The sequence below is a fragment of the Balearica regulorum genome, chromosome 4, assembly GCF_011004875.1.
Source record: "Balearica regulorum gibbericeps isolate bBalReg1 chromosome 4, bBalReg1.pri, whole genome shotgun sequence".
Classification (NCBI taxonomy): Eukaryota; Metazoa; Chordata; class Aves; order Gruiformes; family Gruidae; genus Balearica; species Balearica regulorum.
The window spans coordinates 23,135,221-23,150,267 of record NC_046187.1 but is presented as its reverse complement, the minus strand read 5'-3'; the positions used below and the strand labels follow the sequence as shown (position 1 = coordinate 23,150,267).

Here is a 15,047-nt window from a genome sequence, read left to right as displayed (position 1 = left end):
GGCGCATGCACGATGGAGGTGGGGCGGGGCGAGGGAGCGCATGTCAAATTGTCTTGCGCGGTGCCCTCCCTGCGCATGCGTTCTGTCGGGGAGAAGCCCGCCGTTTTTGTGTGTTGGGGTGTGTGCTGTTGGGGTTTGGTGTTACTGTGTGGTGGCTCTGTCTCAACATGCGGCCCTGAACTCTTCCCTCTTCTGGGGAAAGAACTGTAGGGAAGGAAAGAGGTTTCTGCCCTCCTAAGTGAAGCTGAGGGGAAGCCCCTGTCTCTGGGTGTTCCTGTCCTGTTGATAGAGCTGTGTGAGGTGTTTGAGCTCTTGCTGCGGGTCTTGAGTGGGGCAAAGTAACCATGGCCTTCCCCAGTGTTTATGTATTGCTGTTCCCTGGGGTTTTTTTAGCTGTTGGGTTTTTTTTCTCAAGCAAAATTGTTTTTTCTTTGTCCTGGTGATGTTCAGCTTGTTTTGTAATATATTTGGTCAAATGTGAAATAAGTGTGCTTTATCAATCCAAGTAATTTTTGAAAGAAATTTGGAATTAGGTTATGGCAGGAAAGATACATGCCTTAGGTGAAAACTTACTGCTTTGTCTTAGTTACCCTTTCAGGCAGCTTGTGAAGAGGCCTGGCCACTTGAGTGGCCTTCTATTAAGGCTATGTGTAATTTGCAATTATCAAGTAAGAGCTTGTTTTGTCAGCTATGGTATTTTAACTCCTGTCAGCTGGCATGCTACTGTTAAAAAAGCTCTACCTGCTTTCCCTGACCCTCCCTCCCCCCTCCTCTAACTGCAGTAGACGCATAGTGAGGTGATTGGTGCTGTAGACTAAACAGTAATTCTAGTTTTGAGGCTGCACGTATTAATAGAGTAGTCTGATGTATGCAGCTAGTCAACTCAATGCCTTGAATTTCGCCCTCCAAAACAATGCAGTTCCAGGATGCTTCACTCACGATATTCAGTGTGTTTGCCTGCACTCACAGAGTGGAAGGATGAGTAAAAATGTCTGGTGAGCACAGTAGCTATTAGTTAGCTTGAGGAAGCACCTTTCCTTTCCAGTGATGAAGGCTGGAGTGCAAAAGGCACTCTATAGCGCTGGGCAGTGTTGTCCATCTTGCTTCAAAACTGTGAAAGCAAAGCCTGAAAAGAGGATAAAAGCATCCCCTGAAGAACTGAAATATTTCTGCAGAGAGATGATAGAAATTTGAATTATGTGAAGAGATGAAAGTGATAACATGATTGTGAAGCTTACAGAAAGCGATAAAGGTACCTGTTCCTCAACTTTGTATTTTCTTCTTGATCTGATTAAAGCTTGTTATTGCTGCAGTGCTACAATTGATTCAACATTTGCTTGTCCCACAAGTCTTTGGAGTTTTAGTTTGTTAAATATGCAGAACTTGACACTAGTAGTTTTACTGGCACTTAACTTCTTGATTCTGTAGTCAAAGACTGAAGCGATTCTTGTGTGTCTGTGTTCCTATTCCATCAATTGGGTAAGCTGCTTGTGGAGTGTCCTTTCAGCAACTGGCATGCACACCACAAGTTTATTTAGCTTGCGTTATTTATAAGCACTACTTGCATTCTTTAATTTTACTAAAAATTACTCTGTGGTATTACTTTACTGGGTGTTCTGTTACCAATAAAAAAAAAGTTGTCTATCTGCTTGTAATTCACTAGATGGTGTCATTAACATGAGTTAAACGGGAGGGCGCTTAAACAGAGCTGCAGTTTATGGCAGTTTCTGTACTTCTCTTTGAATCTGCGGGTGCACCAAGACAGCATTGGAGAAGGCTGTGCTTTAAAGCCAAGCATTGCTCTTTGGGTTTCATGCCTTTCGTGTGGCACAAAATTAAAATATTGGTAGCATGAGTCTAGCACCTTTACTGTAGTATGTTTTGGGATTGGGGGAAGTCTGCAAGTGAGGGTAGCTGCTGATCCTTTTTCTCAAGGACGTACTGGCTCTAACTAGACTAACCCATCTCCAGAGGTCCCTTCCAACCTTAACCATTCTTCTGTTCTGTTATTGATGGGCCCTTGTTCAAAAATTATACGGTAAGAGAAACTCCTTAAGTGCAGCAAAGCAGCTGGTAACTGACTTCCCATGTAGACTACAATATAGCAAATCCCAATGGAAAGGAGGGGGAGGAAAAAAGGGTGCTAAGCTTGATAATGGTTTCTTTTTAGTTCTTGCTGTGCCAAAGATTTGATACATATAGTTTTATTTTAAGGGACAGATAATTGCTTTGCCCAAACCTATTTTAAAAGGAATGTTGAAGAATTCCCTTGGTGTCTGCAGAACGCCTTTCAGAACCAGGTTACAATAGTTGCTTGGAAGTTCTCCCTTTAAAATGGTGTTTATAACTCTTAATGTTGGCCCATTTGTCCATGTTTTTTGTGCAAGTGAATGCTGATGGGCATTCTCTGAAGACGTGTTAGAGATGGGCCACTGTCGAGGAATGACTAGGGTGACTAATTGTGTCCTACATTAGAGACAAGATTTGTGCCTGCTTTTATGTCCAGGCCTTCTGCTGTCTATCATGGGACTGAGTGGGGATGGTTGCCCACTACTCAAGAGGTATATTTTTGAAAATTATTTCTCTGTAGGCCTGTTGCAGCCTGTATAACTTGGAACTGTGGAGAACTGAGATGAGGTGGGAATCTCACTTTTGTAAAGTCACTTAGCTTATCTGAGTTAGATTAAAACGCAAGATCCACTGATTCAGAATTCGTCTTGCAGATTTAAGGATAAGACTTGTTACTGCTCCTGCTCTTACCAAAAGGCAAACTTTTATGATGCAAGCGAGTGGGGAGCCATTCATGTAGCTGCATCCTGGTATGTAAATCTCTACACTCATACATTCGGCTGGTGTTACAATGTATGTGGTTCCCATAAAGTCTGATACCTTTCAAAACGTATGCGCATTAACCCTTGTCATCTGCTTACAGCCCTGCAACAGTAAGGTGTAGGTAATAACAAAAATTTCCTCTATCTTCCTCTAATCTGCTTATGCCTAAAAGCCTTTCTAAAGCTACCCTGCAATGCCTGAAAGTATTTTGGTTATGTCAGCCCATGGAAGGTGTTTACAATTAAAAAAAATAAATTGTGATTTTTATTTTTTTTTAAAGAAAGCTGCAGAGAAAGCTGGCAAACGCTTGTTGGCATAGATAGCCATAAAATATTATTAGTATTTGATTTAATTTCTGATTTGCACTTCAAGTAATCTGCAGGAGGTGCTAGTGCAGAAGTACAACTTCTGTGTGCCTTTTGTTCCTGCATGTCCATACATTGGCAGTAGTGTGCTTCCTGTTTACAAGGTAATTACTGTATTCTGGACTGAGTGTGTGCCAAAGTGAAGTACTTCAGGCCACTGAGTTTATTGGCTCACAGAGTTACTGCTATGTAAACAGGAAACTCCCTATAGTTATTACTCAAAAATATATTTTTAATTAGTTAGTAAGATGGAGGAGGGGAAAAAAAAAAAGAGGGAAACTTAAGTTCTTGGAAGTCAACAAGTTTTTCCCCTGTCTCCCAGAAGATAGAGGTTTGGCTGCTTTTTCCCGTCGTTTACTGTTTGTGTTCATTGCCTATTTCCTTTCCCTCAGACTTCTTTCTCTTCCCCTTAGGTAATGTGATTCTCATGCTTATAGTGTTAAGGGTGATATCTGTTTGTTTGTACTGGATTTCAAGGAGGGTGAGATTTTTCTGAATAAATAAATAAAACCTGAGAAATTATTTTGGAAGTGCTTGTTGCAAGGGCAGACTGACCCTAGAGAGTTGAACAGTCACTTCAGTGATAAAGAAGTTAGGACAAAGCTGAGTTTGTTGGTTGGTCCCATTGATTCTGGTTCTGCGGAGAGACCTGAAGAATCTGCATTTCACAATCATTGCTGCAATCTTCCCTTGTTTGAGCACTTCCACTTTAGAGAGTAGACTATTTTTCCAGTGCTTGTCTTTTCAAATCCCCTAGAGTAGAGTTAGATGATATAGCTGAGGCAGTCAGTGTATTTTTGCTGCAGGATGTGTTGACCCTCTCTTCTCTCTCTCCTGTTCCTTGCTTTCAGTTGTGCTGCCCCAAGTTCTCATAGTCATCACTGACTTGATTTAAATTGTTAATCTAAAAGAGAACAGTTTCATTTTTCTTTCCAAGATAACTTTCCAGAATGTGAGTTGAAATGGCTTTCCAAGAGGCAGGATGAACACAGAGAAAAGACTAAAGTTCCCTTTTGGAAGCAGTGAAGTAGTGTTTAGATGCACTCAGTCCAGCTGCGACTTGATACGGCTTTGTGGGTTTTCTAGGTCAGTCCCTCACTGAATCAGGAGGTGGCAGTATCTTGCATTTGGTGCATATTTTGATCCCAGACCAATGTGAACTATTTTATTTTCTTTGCTGCAGGAAAGTGGTCTACAGCAGTTATGGCTAGAGGAAAGGAAATACAGGATTCACTCTAGATCACTGGCATGAAAATGCAGCTTGGCCTAGCTAGACCTTGTCTGGAGAGGGCAGTGTTTGTTCCAGGTGATATTTTAAGTGGAAAATTTTTGCTCCTTATACTGTGTCTGTTTTGCTGGAAACAAGGAGAGGGTGTAAGGTTGCAATTAAGGTCATCCCTAAGATGTATTTCTCAGATCTGTCTTTGACACTTCTATTTGCTTGGCCTGAGTTCAGCTGGCTGAGCATTTACAGAACTATGAGAGTTCCTACCTGAGCCTTACAGAAGCCACGAGGTCCTAACCAGATCCAAATACTTGAAGTTAAGCATGGCCTTATGGTCCTTGCTGAATGGTGTTACAGTTAACTCTTTATTGCCACTAAGCCCTAAACTAGCAGCTCAGCTTATATGATATGCTGCACTGAAGGAGTGAGGAATATATTTGGTATTCTCTACTCACTCCCCTCTGTCTGCCGTGATTTATAGTTGCTGAAAAGTACAGCTCTCTTCTTAGTTGCATTCTCACTGGAAGCATATGAACAATTACTGTGTGGTACAAACTGTCTAGCCCAATTAGACAGGGGTTTAAAGAACAGGCTTGACAAGACTAGGTGTCTACATGGTACTGTGATAGACCCTATCATTAGCTAGATAGCCCTACCTTAACTTGTCCTGAAATAGATGAATACCACACTGATGCAAACCAAGGAATTTTTTTGGTCACAAAAATAGTGTCCAGTGCTCTGCAAACAGTAAGTATTCACCCATTGGCAGCAGCATAGTTTAAAGCTGTATGTGATGGACAGATAGCTTTCAATAACATCATGGAGAGAACACATGTCAAGTTTCCCTGTCTCATACCAGTTTATTTCCCTCTGTTCTGTCCTGTCTGAGGAAGAAATGAAGAGGGCTTTCTTTTCTGATTGTGCAGACTTTCAAACAAGAATTGCAAGAGGGGCAGCACTCTGTGCTGCTTAGGTACCAGACTGTAAAGGTCACCTTTTCCAGCTCTTGCTGTTGGAGCCAAGTACAGCGAGGCCTTCAGCATGCTGACAGTTCCGAACATCTCCTGCTTGGTTTCTGGCTGTGCAGAGCTGTTCAAGGTTAGAGGTCTGAATATAATCCTTGGGGTAGTGTTACTGGGAAGTCATCTTTAGAGAAAGAAGGAAGCTTGCATTTGAGTTTGTAGAGGGGGGTTCTGTTACTAAGTAGTTCTTTGGGAAGCCTAACCAAAGGAAAATTGAGTTACCCATCTGTCTTTAGTGGAGTTTCTGGTGTCTAAGAAGGTGTGAGCATAAATGTCTTTCAATAGGGGCAGTAGCCTGTCTTCCTACCCTACTTGCTCCCCGCCTCTCCGCCCTTCAAGTTCTTAAAATTTCAGAGTCTGTTGAGTTTGTTGGCAGACACTATCTGCATTAATGGTCTTTCTTTAAGAAACCAGGTTCAAAGTAGTAGCTGCTCAGAGATTTAGACTATTAGAAGCAATATCTGAGGGAAATTGAAGGACAGGAAACAGCTAATAAAAAAAGCAATCCGTCTCATAATTGTAGAAATGTTTGTTTAGTGTGCATGTCTGTGTTTTTAGGTAGATATTATGTATCCATCCATCTCTTGACCCCAAAAACATGAACCCCAGCAGAATGGGACCAAATGTTAACGTCATTCATAAAAAAAGAGGCAATGTGCAGATACATTAGCAATTGCATAATGAGTTACTGTCTCATTCTGCACATATAAGCATGTGGATAATGGTCAATTTGAGACATATGCCTGTTCTACTGTGGCAGGAAATTCCTTTGCTCCAAATATTGTTCCCTCTGGGCATCTGCAGTCTTTATGGTCAGACTCTTTGTTCTGAATAAATGTCTTGGTTCAAATTACAAAAGCTGTGCTGATTTTAAAAGTTACTTACTGTATTTGATTGTGGATGGCTGCAGTGTGCATCAGTATCGGTTGATAAGCTGGTAATAGCCATTTGTGTTTGTGGTGGCTTTTGCTTCTGTGATGGATATAGTTTTTCCTATGATTTGTTCCCATGAAAGCCAAGTTGCCCTGTTCTTAACCTCTTGTTCCAGCACCAAAGGAGCTGTTAAGGCTGTGACTCTGTGTGTTGTCATTACAGTGCAGGTTTTAGCTTGTCTCTTGCTTTTGTACTCTCCTTGTCTTCCAGGTGAATCACCGCTGTTATCTGGTATCACACCCTATTTTTAAACCACAATGCTCTTCTGTTTGTAGGGCCGCTGGAATACTTGTACTTCATAGGACTGGAGTTTAAACTTGCTCATTGTGTCCTGTTTCAATTATTTTAAGTTTTGTTTTGTCTTTTTCTGTGTAAGTCTGTTCATCAAATGGTTATCTGTGTTGCCCTCATTGGATGCTTAGAATCATGAGTCATATAGCAAAACTCTGAGGTTTCATAGATAAACAGTAGAGCTATAATAGAAGCTGGGGCTGAAAGGGTATTGGTGGGTCTTCTGATTCCTCCTCCACCACAGGCATGATCAACTACAGTTTAAGTGCTCCTGATTGTCTATTTACAGAAGCTTTAGAATATCTGTAACTGAAGCTTGGAAGAACAGGTTAGACAATTAAGTTCTCAGATACCATAAGGGTGGGTATTCTGTTGCCTTTGAGTTTTAGAAGTAGGATTCCTACTCTAGTGCTTTGCCTCACTATAAATGTTAAAGGAATGAAACTACCAGGAAGCATCTTGTCTACAGAAGATGAGGCAAAAGGTGGAATGGTGGAAGTAAAACACTAGACTGTAAATCAGTAATCAGAATCGGGATTGGATTGGATGTGTTTGACGCCTTGATCTCATGTAGTAGGTTTCAGTATAGCAGTGAAAAAATTGAAGCTCAAAGAAATTGTTCATCTTTCTGAGGAAATTGTCCATGAATTGGATTCAAGAAATGTCTCTGATTTGATACTGCACTTCTGTGCGTGTGTCCCTCTAGAATAATTCAAACTAATAATATTTTAAATTATGTACTGAAGGGCTTCTGCACATTTGGGGCCTTTAAGTTTCCCTCAATTACGCATGTGCCCTCCACTCCCCCCCTCCTGCCCCCCAAAAAAACCCCACCAACCCCAACATTGTAAACCAGAATACAATGTGGATGACCCCCTCTCGTTGTCCGGTGTGTGTTTATGGTACAGTGCTTTGGCTGGATAATGTACGTGAGCTAACTCTTAATGACCGAGTCCTGCTGCTGAAAGCCATGGCGCCAGCTGTGTGGCAAGGCTTCCTGTGAGGCTTGATAAGCTTTGCTGAAAAGAAGTGGTTTTCAGGGACACAGCACGTGTCAGAGGCAGCAGGAGGGGCCTTAGGCAACTCCTGTGCCTTCATAGTGTTTGTCATAGAGAGGAGTTATTGTGGGAGCAGGTAATGAAATGGAATAGAAGAGATTTGAGATGCAGGCAATGGTGGTTCACTCCAGAAAAGCTTAAAAACTTGACTTAGCCTCTCAGATTTTTCTGGGAAAATCATCAAAATTCTTCATACAGCTCTGTGTTGATGCATATGAGAAATTGCTTATCTTTTGGGTTTTCTTCTCAACCTTGTTCTCTATCTGTTGGTTGTTGGACTAATCTGCTTCAGCTCATTGCAGCTGTACTGTGAACTGTCATTTGTTCTGTCTCCTTTCTGCTCTTCCTCTGCCACCTGGCTTTCTCTGCAAGGCACTGACAAGTTCTGCTGTAGAGCAAGGCAACTAAGTACAGCTCACCTTCTCTGACCCAGGTGCAGAAATTCTTGCATGCTGAGATACTTTTTTCAGGCACAGCTTGCTGGGCAATTATTCAGATGAGTCATAATACATAGGTCTAATTTAATCTGCAGGGGTTTTTTGAGTTTGTCAGCACTGTTGGGTCACAAGCTCCACTTGTCTGCTTGTTTCTGACATTTTTGCAGGTCTTGGACTCTTCAGCATGGACTGTGGGACCCAAACAGGCATATTTGTGGGTTTTGGTACTTTGAGTGTTGGCTCCTTTTTTTCAGAAGTACCTTGTGTTTCCCTGAAAACAGTTAACAGAAGCCTGAGGACGTTCTGTTCCACATCTCCTAAAGAGAAAGCAGATGCAGAAATATGTACTGTCACTGCACTGACTTTATCTGCTTTAACCTTGTCCTGGTAGTTTAGAAACCATTCAGCTAGCTAGCTTCTGATGTAATGGTAAAACTGCATGCTCTTTTTGTTCTCTGCTCTTGAAATCACTAGATAGTACAATACTTTTTCAATTCACTTGTAGTTTTTGCTTCTGGTGCCCTAAGTCTCCTATACTTTCTTTAATCTGACCTGCATGACTCCCATTTTCTTGGTTTGTTAGGGGTAACTATATGCCTTGTGTGACTCTAAGGAGACTTAACCCTTGCCAACTAATCACCCACCAGCTGATGGCTCAGGCCCACCCAGTGGGATGAGGGAGAAAATCAGAAGAGCAAAACCTGGTGGGTCAAGGTAGTGGTGGGGAGGACAATAAATGATGCAAAGGCAATAACTCATCACCTTCCACAAGCGGTAGGATGCTCAGGCAGTCTCTGAGCAATGACTGCTTTGGAAAATACTAACTCCCAGTGGTTTTTTCCACACGTGATGTTATGTGGTGTGGAATATCCCTTTGATCAATTTGGGTCAGCTGTCCTTTCTGTGATGGCTCTTAATCTTTTGCCTAACGTTAACCTACTTGCTGGCAGGGAGGGGAAGAGTAGAGTGAGAAACAGAGAAAGCCTTGTTGCTATGCAAGCACTGTTCAGCAATAGCTAAAATATTGATGTGTTGTCAACACCGTTTTGGTCACAAATCCAAAACACAAAGAAAATTAACTCCATCCCAACCAAACCAAGTATATTCTTCTGTGATAGTAATCTCTGCAACAACTTAAACTGTTTTAATTACCTCCTATTTTATTTTATAGCCTACTAACTACTACTTTTGAAGTTCTCTTTGAATTTGTATCATGTAACAACATGTTAGTTCTTCCTCAGAGTATTGAAGTAGAAATATTAATTACATCTATATGATAGGTTAATTATCTTAATTATGGCTTCCTTGGGTATTATAGTTGCTTCAAATGTGGATATATCAGATAAAAACTTTACAATCCAAAGAACAGCAAAAATAACTTTGCTTTGGGAACAAAAAAGTTTGTGGTGGGTTTTTTTTTTTCCTCAAGGTCATTCTGACAATGCTAGATTACTTCAGTTTTAAGGCTTCTATATTTTTTCTTAAAGCAAACTTAAACCAGATTTTATTTTTTCAAGCTGTTCTATGGGGCAAAAGCATTGAGGGGGGAAAAAAAACCAACAAAAACCCAAACAGTATCTGAGCTACTCACTTCAACTTAATTCCAATTATTGTGCTTGTAATGCCTATAATTTTGAGATGCGGCTGCAGGATATTTTGTTCAACTTAAGTAACTATCCCTAGTCTTGAGTCTGACAAGAAGGCTGTGACACTGAGGAAGCCAGGAACCTTCAGATGTGGTTCATGATCAGTGTTGTTGTCCCTTCTTAAAAGGCTGGATGACCACTGTTCCTCCTTGGAATAGACATTCTTAGTTTTTGGGGACTCCTTGGTTCTCAGCTGCCTTTTTTCTATGGGAGAGTGTGTGGGCCCTGTTTTGTGACTCAGCTATTTTACAGTGCTACTGGGATTGTCTGTGAGAGGTACTGGTTTCAGTTCCTGTGTTACCAAGCAGATCGCATCACATCCGGATAGTCTGTTTTAGGCAGTGAATTAAAAACTCTTACATGGATGGAGTTAGATTGCGTACACGAATAGGGGCAGTATCAAGGCAACGCAGATGAAATGAAGTTTTGTTTTCCCAAAAGAAAGAGAGGAACAGTACAAGGTCATGAAGCCTAATGCTTAGGACATAATCTCTGCTTGATTGATAAGTAGCAAAAGGGATACCAGAGCCCTGGGAGTCTGCCACTGATGGGGAGATGCTATAGAATTGGGGAGCAGGTGGCCAGACCTCTTGTGATGGAAAGAGCAATTTCCTTGGGGGAGGGATTGTATAGGGTTTGCTGCAATCCAGAAACCCACCAGAGTGACCAGAATCAAACCTGCAAAAATGGAGAAGTCTCTTAGGAGACACCTGTCTGTAAATCTGTTCTATTTCTGTTACATTTTACATAGGCACTTTGCTTTTCCTGCTTAAAAAGTTAATTTAGGTTCTAGTAAAACTTGTCTTTTTGAGTTGAAGAATCTCTTAAATTTCTGCAGAGCTTGCTACTCAAGAGATGTCTAGACAGATGCAGCTAGGGAGGCCATCTCACCAGGTAAGACCTGTTACAGATGGCAGCAGACAGTGTGCAGGCAGGCTGCTTGGCAGCGCCAGGTAGCCTGGGGTGCATAGATGCTGGCTTCTTGAGAACCTGCTGGCAAGGAGTGGTGCATTGTGATGGCTTCCCCTTCTGCTATCGTATGGGAGAGTAGGACTTGGCTTTCTTCCGAATTAGAAGCTAGGCACTATTAGAGGATTAACAGACTAGGGGCTTTTGCTTGATTCTTGGATCGGAGGCTTTAGCCGGTAAACAGTACCTCCATGCCTGTCCTGGCTCCTGCTGTTTGTGTGTCCAGATGGCTAGCACTGCTCACAGAGCCAGGGTCAGCATTTTTGCTGTCTCCTCAAAACACCATCTGTGTGCAGTGAGACATGGTTTGTATGGATCTTAATCCAACTGCCTTTTGGTCAGTGGTACTGACTGTGGTATTGTCAGTGGTATTGACTCGCTCATGAGGGTTCCCTGGTGTCTAGAAGACCTGAGTTCAAACTCCATCCTTTTCCTCAGTAGGGGTGAAATATCATCTCCCTTTCATTAACATGTGGTGGCATTGAAATATTGAGGGTAAATACAGAGGAAGTGTTATTGCGGAAGACTTTTTCCCATAAAAAACCAGGCTGTGGTATTTTTTCCTTCCCATACCAAATAGGATGGGTATGATGCCAGTCTGGTACAGATCCAAAATCAGATTTGCTACTTCACTTCTAGTATTGCCATTTTTCTTTTGTACTACAAGTAGATATAGTCCCATGATCGGGTCATTTCAGGAGTAATGCTGCAGGAGATACTGTAAGGATATGCTTGTGCTTGTTCTTTCTCTTTTCCTCTACAGCTTTGTAATGCAGTCATCTAAGTGCAAGTTGGGTAGACCAGAACAGTTGTACCTTACAGTGATCCAGGTTTAACCAATGTGGTAACTTGTCTCTTAGTGGCCAATGCCAGTTGTGCAGGAGGTTATGTCCTTGGGAGATTCTTGTTTTTATGATGCATTTACTGATTGCTTTTCAACATGCTAAGTGAGGGCTTCTGCAGTGTTACCACAGCTGGAGACAAATTCCTTCCAGTTACAAGTAAGAGGGATGTCAGCCCAGAACTGGCCTGTTATTTAAAGCCGGATAGTCAACTGCTTTGTATTTTTCATAAATATTACAAAGCTGTTTGTCACATTCATATCCTGTAGTAAGGTAGTAATTGTATAATGTGTAAAAACTCACTATAAACGCATTACTTTTAATTTCACTAGATGCCTGTAGCGTTTGCATTGTCTGATAGTTTTCCAGGTGCTGGAACTTAAACCTGGTCTGTAGATGGTTAAGTCATGTCTCTTGCTAGTATGTGGAGACGAAGTAGTATTTAGTGTTTTAGATAAAGGCACTTTACAATTTCATGTTGTAAATGCCTATATTCAGTCACTTGTTTTCCAGTTTTGGATGTGATTTATTTCTGTGTCTGCTGTTAATACCAGTAATATGTTTGAGGTAAAACTCAGTCTAAACAGTTCAGTCACTTAAAGCCAGAGAGTGTGATTCTGTTACGCTGCAGCTCTGTAATCACCCTCTAGAAGGCTGAAAGGACTTAAAAGAGCAGGCAAGCTCTTTTCCCCTTTTTCACACAGCCAGTGTTACAGTGAGAATTCATATTGGCTCTGTTCATTTAGGGGTACGAGAGTTAAAAATGAGAATGATAGTAATCCTTTGGTCATCACTAGATCTTCTGAATGATGCTAGGAATGATATTATTAGGCTGTGTACATAGTTGGTGGTGTTTCCGTGCTGACCTTGTTCTGAGACTCTGACATCCAGGTGGGAATCCCAGCCCTATCCTAGACAAGGCAAGTCTGTGGCTGCAAATACTGCAATAGGTTGAAGCAGCCTCTTCAATGGTCTGGGGAAAGGCCAGATGCTGTACAGTCTTGTCTAGATCAGTGCAGTTTGTGACCTACTGGAGTTAGTATGATTTCCCCAACTCCTCTCCAGTGTGATATCTCTGCCTGTGTGTCAAGCTATCTTAAGGAGAAAAATTTGAGAGGAGGTACTTCCTTTTTTTCTTGAGAAAGAATGAGGCTTGTTCTGATTGCAGGTGCTTAGAAATGTTGGCAGAGTTGTCAGAAAATACAGACTGATTAAAACTATCACACTGCATGGTCCTCTGCTGCTTTGGAGGCATGTTTGGTTGCTTGCCACCTTGCTGGGTGGACTGCTGAGGTTTTCAGGCCTCTGGTTTTTCATCCTGTTCCTTCTTGAAGCTTAGCTAAGAACCTGACAGAAATTTTGATGCCTGTCCCACTTCTGCTCTTGTGTTTATTGCCATGTGTTGATGGTCTCTGATTTGCCAGCTACCTTATATGTGTGGAAGTAGCTTCTTGAGAACCAGCTGAAGTTTCAATATAGTAACTCTCCTTCCTAGATGTCCTCACAAGTCTCAGTCTTCCAGAGGGGAAGCCTCTGTTCTTCCCTTCCTCCTGCTCCCCTTTGAAGGAGTTCACTTTGAACATTTGGGTGAATACTACCCGACCTTAGCAAGTGGGAATGTAAGAATGAATAAAATCAAATTCTGTTCTGCTGACACTTACTTTGGGGAGCAGGTAGGAGATAATCTATTTCTCTATAATCTAAGAGAGGTTCCAGAATACTAACTTTCCCAGGCTGGCGTGAAGAACTTTCTTAACTTTTTGTTTTGAATGCATTTTCTGTCAATACTCCTTTAATAGTCTGAAAGTCTGTTGATCCTATGGACTTCCTGCTCTGACATGCTAGAAGGGGATATTTTAGTCAGATTATGTCTTGATCATACTGTTCTTTGAATCTTTACCTGAGCCTTCGTTATGTTGTGTGGGCATTTTATGAACCAGAGTTTATTTTTGTCATCTGCGTTTGGACATATCTCCAGCTTCTTGAAGGGTATCTTCTTAATAGACTCCCTTCCTCTGCTCTGTATTGTCTCTTTCTTCCCTTTTTGTCACAAGAGAATAAACTTGGTCCAGGCTTCCAGCATGGTAACCTTAAACAACCTTCATATTTTGTACAAATATTAACCAGTAGTTGTTGAGACCTGATGGGAGAGACTAAGAATAGGTCCAACGCACCCACGCTGCTGTCACTCACGGGACCGGATGTGTGGCAGACATCCTGCAGGTAGCATTAAATCAGTTAAACTGCATTCTGGAAGATGTCTGACCAGCTAAGCTCAGTAGAGGCTGCCAGAGCTGCCTAAGAGGCTGTTAAATTGAGTGGTTAACCTGCAATGGTGCTGTCTATGTGCTTCTCTTCTTGTTTGAGTTGAGCCACTGTGGTGTGTTTTAAGATGGTTTGGTTTAGGTACCACTAGCTACCTAGAAAAAGTTCTGCATGCTCATGGGTATGTGCTCTGTCTGTACAGTCACTGTCTTGTGTCTGGCAAATTCTTCATAGAGGTGGAGGGGGTTGCCTCTAGCACTGTCTTTTTGTTGTTTCTTTCCTGTTTGCTCCTTTGTCAGGAAGAATCAAAGGTTGATTTAGCCTTTTGGCCAGTTTTGCAGCATCCTTGCTCTGGAAAACTACTGCAAAAGATGGCCATGGACAGCCTTGGTTGCTTCATAAGGGTGTGGAAGGAATGACTGGTGATAGCCCACGTGCAAGAGGCAGGGGTGACTCTTGGATACAGGAAGAGCGTGGCTGGTGTGGCACTAGAGAATTAAGAACTGAAAAGAAATAAAATACCCTTTGTTATTATGTATGTATAGATATGATTTATATCATGTCATAGTAACATGCCGTTGCAAGCAGCAAACTGATTCTGGTTTTCCTTTCCATGTAGAAGTTGGTTGAAGTTTTAGGCAGTCAGAATCTAGGTCCTAGTGAAGTACCTTTCAACCAAAGCATATTTTGATCTTCCATTTCACTTTCAGCGGGCTTTTTCTTGACCCCTGTCTTAGACATATGTTCAGGCAGTAGCAGTTAGTCCTCTGCATCATGAACGTGCAACTGAATGTAGCTGATAATCAAGCTGTCATTTTAAAACCTGCAATCCACAGAGGAAAGAAGTGTGGTTGTCACCGGAAGAGAAGGTAGGGGAGAAGGTCAAGGAAGACTGGTTTTCAAGGCAGAAAGGTGGAGACCTTTATCTGGAATGTAAAACAGTGTAACATATGCTATTTCAGTCATGGGTTATGGTTAGAAAAAAACAGGCTGCTTTATTTAACGGTTAGGAATGTCTAATAAAGACCTAGTAGCTTAAATTATATAAATGAGTCTTCACTCCTCACACAATTAAGTTTTCCATGTTATTGGCAAACATTACACTTGGAGTAGAGTAACATGAGTTTACATTTCCTCAAACTGATTATATTTAGATTTTTGT

At 41.6% G+C, this 15,047-nt stretch overlaps 1 protein-coding gene across 1 annotated transcript in view; it reads left to right on the top strand.

Moving 5' to 3' along the window:
* Positions 1 to 90: 90 nt before the first annotated feature.
* LOC104635117 (transmembrane protease serine 11E-like) overlaps positions 91 to 15,047 on the top strand; it is a 53,447-nt gene continuing 38,490 nt past the window's right edge. Inside the window, exons 1-2 of the mRNA XM_075751417.1 lie at positions 91 to 1,252; positions 2,724 to 2,819. The gene's annotated coding sequence lies outside the window, so the exon portion shown is untranslated. The remainder of the gene's footprint in view (positions 1,253 to 2,723; positions 2,820 to 15,047) is intronic.